The 10,873-nt window shown below is 43.6% G+C and overlaps 1 non-coding gene across 1 annotated transcript; it reads left to right on the top strand.

Moving 5' to 3' along the window:
• Positions 1–4,206: 4,206 nt before the first annotated feature.
• LOC111590728 (small nucleolar RNA Z155) lies at positions 4,207–4,280 on the top strand. The gene has a single exon (XR_004855768.1). It is a non-coding gene; the product is annotated as a small nucleolar RNA Z155 (small nucleolar RNA).
• The last annotated feature ends 6,593 nt before the right edge of the window (positions 4,281–10,873 follow it).

Raw genomic sequence — 10,873 nt, 5'->3', positions numbered from 1 at the left:
ATACGACCGCGCCGCGAGGCGCATCAGGGGAGCCAAAGCCAAGGTAAAGTTTTTACCCAGCGACACCTCCTCCAGCGTCACCGTGCCGACGGCGGCGTCGAGGTCTGTTGCTGCTTGCTTCATGGGCCTCTTGTGTTTCGCCTCGCACCTCGCTCTGTTCGCTCTGGTTCATTTTCCTCTCGTCAAGCTCACTACACACAGCTTCACCTTTGCCATGGGAGGGGGGGATTTATTCAGCTCTCCATCACGTGGTTCAGTAAGATCCGAATTTGGAACCGTTGTATCTCCTGGTGACTCTAACTTAGGCTCGCTGTTAACCTGTGCAGATTATTTATCAGATTCAGATTCAAATTCATCTAAAGAAGGGATCGCCTGGACTAGGAATCGAACGTGGGTGACAATCCTGGCCACTGCCAGCGGTAAATCAGTTTTTGCCATTCTTGCCTGCTGCAGTTGCTCATGGTTGATGGAAATGGATTGCTCCATCCGCGAGGTAAAACACAAATCGCTCGCTTGCAGGTATGTGTAGTGACGAAAGGTTAGAATTTTACTGCTCAATCAATTATTTTTCTCATACAAATACCTCCAGCTGAGTACTACTTTAGCTCCTGAGCCTGATGACATATATTGGTCTAATCTTTGGTTACCCTACAAGCAACTCTAGATTCGGCACATAGTCACACTTATGTGTTCTATCGTTTTCATGGTTGTATTCCTTATACCAGTGACATTTATACAAGGTTTAACTCAGCTGTAAAATCAATCAAATGTTTTGCTTACAATATTGTTGTCAGTGGCGGACATAGGATAAAATTATAGGTGGGGCGACATTATAAAAGCTAATCACTATACTAGATCACAACTCACAAGATAAAACTAGTTTTATGATGACAACATGGAGGCTAAGTAATAATACTAGAAATGTTTCATAATAACATGCATACCGAAATTTCACTTTTAATCTGCAGTGTGGCACCAAAATCACCAACAAAAATCCAATCTACAGTTAGAAAGGATGTATATTAAATGAACATAAATACAAGAAAAGTACATTGATGAAAATAGTGCAGTGAATATACCACTAAGTTGTCCATCTTGTAGTTGTGACTCGAGGCAATTGCATTCTTCTAGTTTTAAGACGCTGGAATCTTCTAGTAATAGTCTCATCATCAAGGGATTTGAATATATCTTTCTCCGTATATCAAACCATCAAATCATTCATCCAATCATCTTCAATTTTGTTACGCAATTCTCTCTTAATGATGTTCATTGCCAAAAATATTCTCTCAACACTTGCTGTTGAGACGGGTAATAACAAGGCCAACTCAATTAGCTTGAAAACCAAAGGGAACACAAGATGCTTTTCAGTTTCAACCATCTTCATAGATAGAGATGCAATATCTTCACAAGTACCAAAAGCAGCATGCCTTCGCACGTGGACAATGTATGTCTGAAGTTGCTCTCTTAACATTGCACATTCAATAACTGAAAAATCTTTATCATATAGAGTACCAAGTCGAACAAGTTTATCACCCTTCACTGCTCGCTTAAAAAGAAAGCAATAAAAGCAATACACTGCATCTTTTGATTCACTATACTCCAACCAATCATACTTGTCATACCATTATTCTTTAAAAGGCCTTGAACTTTGTCCATACTGTCTACGAGGGAAATTTAAACCCTTTGGTTGGCATGGACCATTCAGAACATATGCCCTTCTCACTTGGTCTTGGACATCTTTATCATATTCATAAATTTGCCTCCTTAAAGCGAGATCTGCAACTATGTCATCCGGATTGAACGCCCCTCTAACAGTTGGTGTGTTATTCACACTATTATTAGCACTAGTGTCAGAGCCTCTTGAAAGTGGCTGGAAAAACCTTCTCATTTGCTCTGAAAAATTATAGAAACATTATTTGATAACACACAACAGTTGACCAGTTGTTAACTGAAATTCTATGGGCTAGTGCATTTCGTCGAACATCTTGCGTGAATCAGTTGTTAACTCTGCTTTGGTCCTTTGGTGCTACAGGAGTACAGGACGCCAGTTGCCAGGTCGCCGCGCCGGTGCTAGCAGAGACTGCGGAGTAGCAGTAGCAGCCACGCGGGACAGCGGGACAACGACCGACCGCCGACGGGCCGAGCCGCCGAGGCATAGAGCACAGCGTGAACGCGAGAGAAAGAAGAAGGGGCAGGGGAGGGGGCTTACCTGTGGCCTATGGGGCAGTCTGGCGGTGGCGCGGTGGGATGTGGGGACTCGGACGGCGGTCGACGAAGTCATGGAAGACCTCCTGAGTCTTGAGAGCTGCCTCCTGGGTGAACAGCAAATGGGTCGTGGGCCGTGGCAGCTGGACGGGTGGCTCAGTGGCTGGACGGAAGACCTCCCGTGAGCTGCCTCCTAAGACTCCTGCTCCCTCTAATCCTATATGGTATTATGAATATTTTAAAATTTGAGGTGGGGCCATGGCCCACGTTGCCCCCACTGTAGATCCGCCTCTGATTGTTGCCTTTGTTTTCCTAAGTATGCACGTGCAGGCTTGTCCTTTTTGCTACTTGATGAAACAAACAAAGTATTTATACCTTGAAATTTATAACTTGTTTTCATAACCTGAAATCATGGTGTGCTAGAGTTGCTAGAGGCAAAGCATAAATAACTGAATATAAGGACAACTCATGGACTGCCTTCAATTTTTTTCTTAGCTATTTAGGATCCATTGCCGCAGCATGTTTTAGGCTTTATCTTGCAGATTGAAGGTAAATAGAAACATATTCCTAGAACTGTGGGTATTCTTTAGAATTTGTTTAGTATCCACTGTAGCAGCATGATTTTAGGCTGTAATATAATTAAACTCAGTTTCAAAAAGGATCAATCACTAGCACATCATCTATTGTATCAACATGCTTTTAGATTGTAATATAATTAAATTCAGATTTAAAAAAGGATCAATCACATGGATGTTGTCTCCGAAGAAAAAAAATAAACCCACAGTAAACAGAATTTACCATCCATTGTAGCAGCATGCTTTTAGACTGTAATATAATTAAATTCAGATTAAAAAAGGATGCCCTCTCTTCATATATAGTTAGATTTCTCTGTGCTTATCTTTATTTGTTTACGTGCTATAGGTTGGACAGAAACATGGAAGATTGCTTGCAGATCTAGAAGAAGATGAACAACCTAAAAAGAATGTTAGATTAGGGAGCCCAGCGACTCAATGGATTTCAGTTTATAATGCTAGACGGCCCATGAAGCAGAGGTAATTATAATATATTTAATTATATCAGATGCTACTAAAGCTCATAGCCATTATTGAAGTAATGTGCCTGTCATACTTAGTCTCTATGGTTCAAGCAGATCCAGAACTGAATTCTTGAGTTAATGGATATTGTGTTCGAAATTTGAAAATGGACTTATTAGTTGGTCACATCTATAGGCTGCCAACATTTATAGGGATATCCATCACACATCCTATATTCTCAATTCCCATAAATGACAAGTTCAGTCCTAATTTATATGGCAAAAAAAATCCATCAATAATCTCTATCCCCTTGGTTAGCTATATGGACATTGCCAATTTGATGACTTATCAAGTTTTACAAAGATCACCTACTTAGCCTTCACATATCTGATTTGTTCCAAAATAAAGTACTCATCATTGCTATGTATTCTAGGATTTGGCGTATATAAATCCTGCGTAACATAATACTGGCAGAAAATCCAGTTCCTACATGTACTCATTGCAGCAAGCATGGATGGACGGACCCTGTGAAGTTCAGTATATCCACTCTTGAAGCATGGCAACAGAGTCTGAAATGCAAGAAAACCGCATTAAAGACAGTCATGCTGCTAGCTGAAAGGTTACCTATAGTTCGGTGGCCTCTACTGTCTCTGCCGGGAAAGGTTTGGAGTTCATCTAAGCACTCTTCCAAATGGCATTAAGATTGTCTAGGACTAGGAGACATCATTGGTACTTGGTACTGTCCTGCTCTCCTGTTTTTTGTTTTGTTTTTCCTTTCTTTGCCATGACATCAATGTTTTCTTGTGGACTTAATTTAAAGCCCAGCAGCATCTATGGGTCTATACATTGACAATGATTTCATTTACGAAATGTCAACTTTATCTAGAGTATCACATCTATTAGATAGAATGGTCTTCAAGAGCACAATGAATCGGACCCAATAAGGTGGTGGGAAATATCTTTGCCTTGTTGAAGGGATGATAAGCCTTGCAGCAACTCGAGTGTTAACAAAAAATTTAGCCTACAATTATCTGATCAACTCCAAAATATACTTTTATTTTGTGAGGTAGAAGACATTGGAGTAAATGTCCAACTTTGTGAATTTGCTTAGGAAATCAAAATAGTGTCCTTAGTATTCCTATTCCGTTAGCTGGTTATGCTCTACTACGATTCATTTGATGTGTTGTTTGTTTGACCTGTATGACCTGTTTCTAGCATATATCTTCCTCCTGGGTTTTGGTAAGCATTGTTTCATCCATGAATCCTGCAATCAAATAAACAATCTGTAACAAGTTAGCTATGATTTTTTGTTTCTTATGGCTTCGTGAACTGTATAGATTGTACTGCCTACCTTTGAGCAGTTCTGTTGTGAAATCTAAGTAATTTTTTGTTAGCGAGCTGTGATTTCATTCAAACATTATGGTCATTGTACCAATGACATGATTTTTTAGACCCATTACGTACGAAGACTCTCACAAGCGACCTCCTTTGAGCTCGCAGTTCATATGGGCGTAACAGCGGTTGGTGCAGTGGCGCCCGGGTGAGTGGTGGCTGTCGGGGCCGCCAGTGCAAGGTAAGGCCTCACTATTTTGGGGTGGGATCTGTATTCTAGACCTGGAAGTACTGTTGATTAATGCATGTCCTCCATGTGCAGCTCCGTCCAGGAGGAACGGGTACGCATGTTAAATGCATCTTCAGGGTCAAAGGAAAATACAAATTACGGCCTGCAATATTAGAAACCAACATCATATTTTGTGTTGTGAGTTTAAATTCCTGCTTTGATGGTTTTCATTTTCTGAACACTAAATCCAAGTCGGTGTTTTCTGTTCTTATCAAGGTAACACATGGAATTCCTCTATACCAGCTGCATTTGTAAATCAAAGCTAGGACAAAAGCGAAAAAGCTGGCTGGGCACTAACCAAACAAGCCTTTTTTATTTTAGGCATCACCATTGGATTTGTGTCGTTCTGATTGTAGAAATAACAGGGCTTTAGGATTGGAATATTTACCCTGTATTATCATTTATGAAACATAGTCTTATGATTGTTGCTATTTTTGGTTCATCGAACACACTTTACCACACCTGACCTGAGCTGGTCAAGTCTTGCTTTCCACTTTAGTATTCCTTTGTTGACACACTTGTGGAGCAATACGGTCTTAATGCAAATTAGCACTTTGAAATGCAAATAGGCATGTTGTTCATATTATTTCGCAAATTGATTACTGCTCTTTTCACTGAGGTCAGAATAGTCAGACACCCTTCATAGTCAATGAAAAATCTTGTGCATGCAAAGAACTTCGATTCACCTGGACACCATAACTGCCATTAGAGTTTACTGGAAGCTCTACTGAAAAATTGATTACTGCTCTTCTCATACAAGCGCGGAACAATGTGCTGATGGGGCACAAGGGTAATACATACTCAGGTCTTAACATGTTTGGCTTCCGAGCAAACTTTCTTCAGACCCCCAAGAAAATATAAGATCCGATCAGATATGTGTCGATGCTCATCCCAGCGTACTCCCATTGCAACGCACGGGTACATACCTAGTTATTATATAAAACTGGACATTCTTAATTAAAGACTCGATCCAACATTTCACGTATAAATGCTGAAACATAGTTCCATCGAAATGTGGAGTGGAACCAGCACACTGAAAATGTTGTGTTGTGTTTCTTTTTTTTCTTTTGAAATGATAATTATATTGGCTGTGTGATTAAAATCCAACGGCAGAGGGGATTAACGGCGACATGGACCAGCTGGCTGCATTATACGCAGGGCAGTTGTAGCTGCCGTCGGTTGTACCTGCCGTTGGTAGCCGATCGGACGGTTGAGAACATAGATGATGACGTGGCACAACGTGGTGAGCTCTTTGCTCCCGCGGTTAATATATAGAAATCTCTACAACTATTAAGAGCATAGTGTAGACCACTTTCGTGGCTCCGCCTCCCCCCGCAGCATGCCCACGCCCGTCCCCGCGAATGTCGCCCCTGCACCCACCCCGCGATGCAATCCCCAAGCCATCAGCGCTCCCTCCGTCGAGCAGGAGAATCCCCTCCACCGCCATCAGCGCTCGCCCGCGCAGATCCCGCTCTCAGCGCTCGCTCGCCATCCTCTCTCCATGCTTAGGGTCCGCCATCAGCGCTCGCCTGGCTGCTCGACGCATTCGCCAGCGCCACCTTCGACCAGATCGACTCCGCCTACCGTGAGGCCGGAGGGGACCCTTTCGTGGCTACCGGTATCCTGTCCTCCACGCAGGACACGCACCCGCCGCAGCCCCCACCGCCACCGGATCTCTCGCCAAGGACAGGCTGGTGAAGGGGGCCACTCCCAAATCCTGTCATCCGCCGCCATCAACGCCCTCCTCCTAGATCCCGTCATCCGCTGCGAATCTCCGTTCAGCTCCCCCTCGCGCTTTTGTCGTCGCCGTGGACCGCTCGCTGGCGCTGACCTCTCCCAAGCGCGGCATGGTGGTACCCAGTAGCCAGTAGTACCCAGTAGCCATCTCCATCCAGGCTCAAACCCTAGGGAATCTACCCAGAAATCACACCCCAAGCAGGGTCCTATTGTATCAAGAAGCCGTCACGGGGGCCGGATCGCCGCGGCTCGGAGAGGAGCAGAGCGAAAATCGTGAGCAACCTTTGCTGTTCTCCAGCGGCTATGTTCTTGCATCTTTTCGGGCGGTTCGTGATTCAGTTCTTCTTTGTTGGTTCTGTTACCACAGATCTGCAGACAGGTAAGGATTCGGAGGCGGGATCAGGAGCTGAAAGAACCTGTTCGAGGTGAGAATCGAAGGACAGCAGGAGGGGTTTGGTTGGTTCTTCCGTGGGATTTTGTTGGTTCAGCCTCTGTCTCTTTGTTCTTACGTGTTTGACTGGTTATTTTGGTTCGAATACCTGCCAAGGATGGGGAATATGAGTAGAGCGGCTGGGATTTGCATGGTTTTGATGAAGCTCTTGTCTGAACTGTTGCTCTCGTTTGCCTTGTGTTTTTCTTGCAGGTGGCCTAGACTCGTAGGGATCGCGTTGATATTGGGAGAAATCACGGAGAGGCGGAAACCGAGCAATAGCCAATAGGTGCATAGAATTTGGTGAATAGGTTGCTCACGTCCTCTCTGAATATTTCTTGCCAATCTGGCAATTTCATCCAAAAAATATTTCACGCCTCCAGGGGAAGGGAAGAGCAACAGTGCCCGGGGCACCGATAATTCGTTGCATAGATCCAGGAGAAGAACAATAGAAATCTGGGCAGAACGAGAGCAGAACTGTAAGAAAATTAATGGTTTCTTGGTCCATTTACTGATGTGCTGATTCATTGTCTGGTTGGTTCTTGAATCACTGTCTTGTAGGATTACGGGGAGGCTACGCTAGCGCAAAACAAAATTTTCAACCCCATAATACCAAGAACTACTGCAGTTATAGGTCATGGAATTACCACTAGACGCGCAGAGCAGCGGAAGACGTCTCGATGTACACGAACGCGTCGAGCAGTGCCGTGCAGTCGACGGCGTTCTTCACGTCCTCGCACGGTTCGTCCTAGTGCTCCAGATGCAACACCTCCGAGGTATCCACACGTATAGGGAGGAAGCGCCACGTACCGAACTGCTAGGTTCGCGACGGCGGCTTGGCGAGGGCGAGAGGCGAGCGGCTAATCGTTTGCTGGTGGCGAATTAGGTTAATCCTAACCGCGCCCCCACCCCTCATTATATAGGCGTTATGGTGGGCTTCTGACACCGAGGCCCATCATTAACCCTAAAGCCCAGTCTAACTCGGATCTAATCTGAGTTAGGCTTCCTTCCCCTTAAGTGTGTGACCCTATAGGTTCACGTACAAATAGACATAGCCCGAGTACTCTTACTTGGCCCAATAATTGACAGCGGCCTCTAGCAAGACATGTCAACTCCTATGCGCACGTAAAGATCATATCAGACAAACCATTGCAACATTACGTACATGTTGTTCCCTTTGTCTCACGATATTTGGTCTGGCTCTAAGCTGACCTCTCTTTCTCGATACTGTGAATTGGAATCCTTTCAATGGTTAACTCTTAACCCTAGCACGACCATGCATTTCTTGATCCAATCACTCGAGGGGCCCAGAGATATCTCTCTCACAAATAGAGGGACAAATTCCATCTTGACTGACCATGCCTCACAGCATGCTTCCTGACAAACCCAAAACTACCTTTATAACTACCCAGTTACGGAATAGCGTTTGATAGTCCCTAAGTAAGTCAATTCACATCTTGAGAACATGCAACAATCTCAGGTCTAAGGATACAGTATTTATGTTGCAAAAAGAGAACTATATTACAATATCTCACGTTGGGTCGGTCCAGCCTCATGTCATACATGCACCCACATTATTAGTTTAACATCTCCATGTTCATGACTTGTGAAATGTAGTCATCAACTAATATATGTGCTAGTCATCGACTCTGACAAGGGACATCATTTAGAATAACCATATAAGTAAAGAATCTCACAAACAATTCACATAATTGCTAATCAATACAAGGTGCCTTCCATGGATATTCAATTAAGCAATATATATATCATGGATACAAAGAAATATGCTCATCTCTATGATTATCTCTAGGGCATATTTCTAACAGTCTCCCACTTGCACTAGAGTTAATCTAGAAGATATCTAATACCCATAGATCTCATGTGTGCCTCATGCTTACATTGTGGAAGAGGTTTTGTCAAAGGATCAGCAACATTCAAATCCGTATGTATTTTGCATATCTTTATCTCACCCCGCTTAACGAATTCCCGTATGAGGTGAAACTTCCGCAGTACGTGTTTGTTTTTCTGGTGGTTCCTTGGCTCCTTAGCTTGCGCAATAGCCCCATTGTTGTCACAGTAGAGGTTCAATGGGCTAGATGCATTAGGAAACACACCAAGCTCGATGAGGAACTTTCTTATCCAAACACCTTCCTTCGCAGATTCAGAAGCTGCAATGTACTCGGCTTCTGTTGTAGAATCAGTCACAGTCTCCTGTTTGGAACTCTTCCAACTAACAGCACCACCATTTATTGTGAACACAAAACCTGATTGCGATTTTAACTCGTTTGGGTCAGTTTGGAAGCTAGCATCGGTGTAACCAGTTACAACGAGCTCCTCCTTACCCCCATATACCAGGAACATATCTTTAGTCCTTCTTAAGTACTTAAGAATGCCTTTTACCGCTGTCCAGTGACCCTCACCTGGATCAGCCTAGTACCTACTTGTAGCACTTATAGCGTATGAAACATCTGGGCGTGTACTTATCATGGCATACATGATTGATCCAATTGCTGAGGCGTATGGTACCTTACTCATGCGCTCCCGCTCATTAGCCGTCGCAGGACATTGCATCTGGCTAAGGTGTATACCATGTGACATAGGTAAGAACCCTTTCTTGGACTATTCCATGTTGAACCGTTTCAAAACCTTGTCAATGTACGTATCTTGACTTAATCCTATAAGCCTCTTCGACCTATCTCTATAGATCCTTATGCCCAAAATATATGCTGCTTCCCCTAAGTCCTTCATAGAAAAACTCTTTTTCAGTGAAGCCTTGACGGACTCCAGCATAGGAATGTCATTCCCAATCAATAATATGTCATTCACATACAAGATCAGAAATACAACAGCGCTCCCACTTTCCTTCTTGTAAACACAAGCTTCTTCTTCATTCTGATGAAAACCAAACCCTTTGACCACTTCATCAAAACGAATGTTCCAACTCCGAGATGCTTGCTTCAACCCATAAATGGATTTCTGAAGTTTGCGTATCTTTCCAGCATTGATCGGATCGACGAAACCCTCGGGCTGTATCATATACACGTCCTCATCTAGGTTTCCATTAAGGAAAGCTGTTTTGACATCCATCTGCCAAATCTCATAATCGAAATATGCGGCAATAGCTAGAATGATCCGAATAGATTTAAGCATCGCTACTGGCGAGAATGTCTCGTCATAGTCAACTCCTTGAATTTGTCGAAAACCCTTTGCAACAAGTCGAGCCTTATAGATGTTAACATTTACATCCATGTCTTTCTTCTTCTTATAGATCCATTTGCATTCTATGGGTCTAACACCATCAGGCAGGTCAACCAAGTTCCAAACTTGATTTTCTCCCATGGAATCTATCTCGGATCTCATGGCGACTTGCCATTTCTCAGAATCTGGGTCCATCATCGCTTCTGCATATGTTGCAGGTTCGTCGTTGTCTAACAACAACACTTCCCCATTGCCCAACAATAGCACTTCTCCTCGTGCCTCGCGAAGCCTTGCTGACCTTCATGGTTGTGGTGGTGATTTTCTTGCCATAGACGTCTCAACTTGTTCTGCTACATTAGCATCACTTGTTGAATCTTGTCCCACTGGCTCATTCTGAACTTCTTCAAGATACACCTTTTGTTTACTTTTCTATCTTTTGAGAAACTCTTTCTCTAAGAACACACCGTTCCGGGCGACAAACACTTTGCCCTCTGACCGGTGGTAAAAGTAATATCCTAAAGTTTCCTTTGGATATCCCACGAACATGCACTTGTCCGATTTTGGAGTGAGTTTATCCGACTGAAGTCGCTTGACGTAAACCTCACAACCCCAAATCTTCAGAAAGACAAACTGGGAGTTTTCCCAGTC

Source organism: Zea mays, chromosome 1 (genome assembly GCF_902167145.1).
Source record: "Zea mays cultivar B73 chromosome 1, Zm-B73-REFERENCE-NAM-5.0, whole genome shotgun sequence".
Taxonomy (NCBI): Eukaryota; Viridiplantae; Streptophyta; class Magnoliopsida; order Poales; family Poaceae; genus Zea; species Zea mays.
Note: the sequence above shows the minus strand (reverse complement) of the source record. Positions and strands in the feature narration are given on the sequence as shown.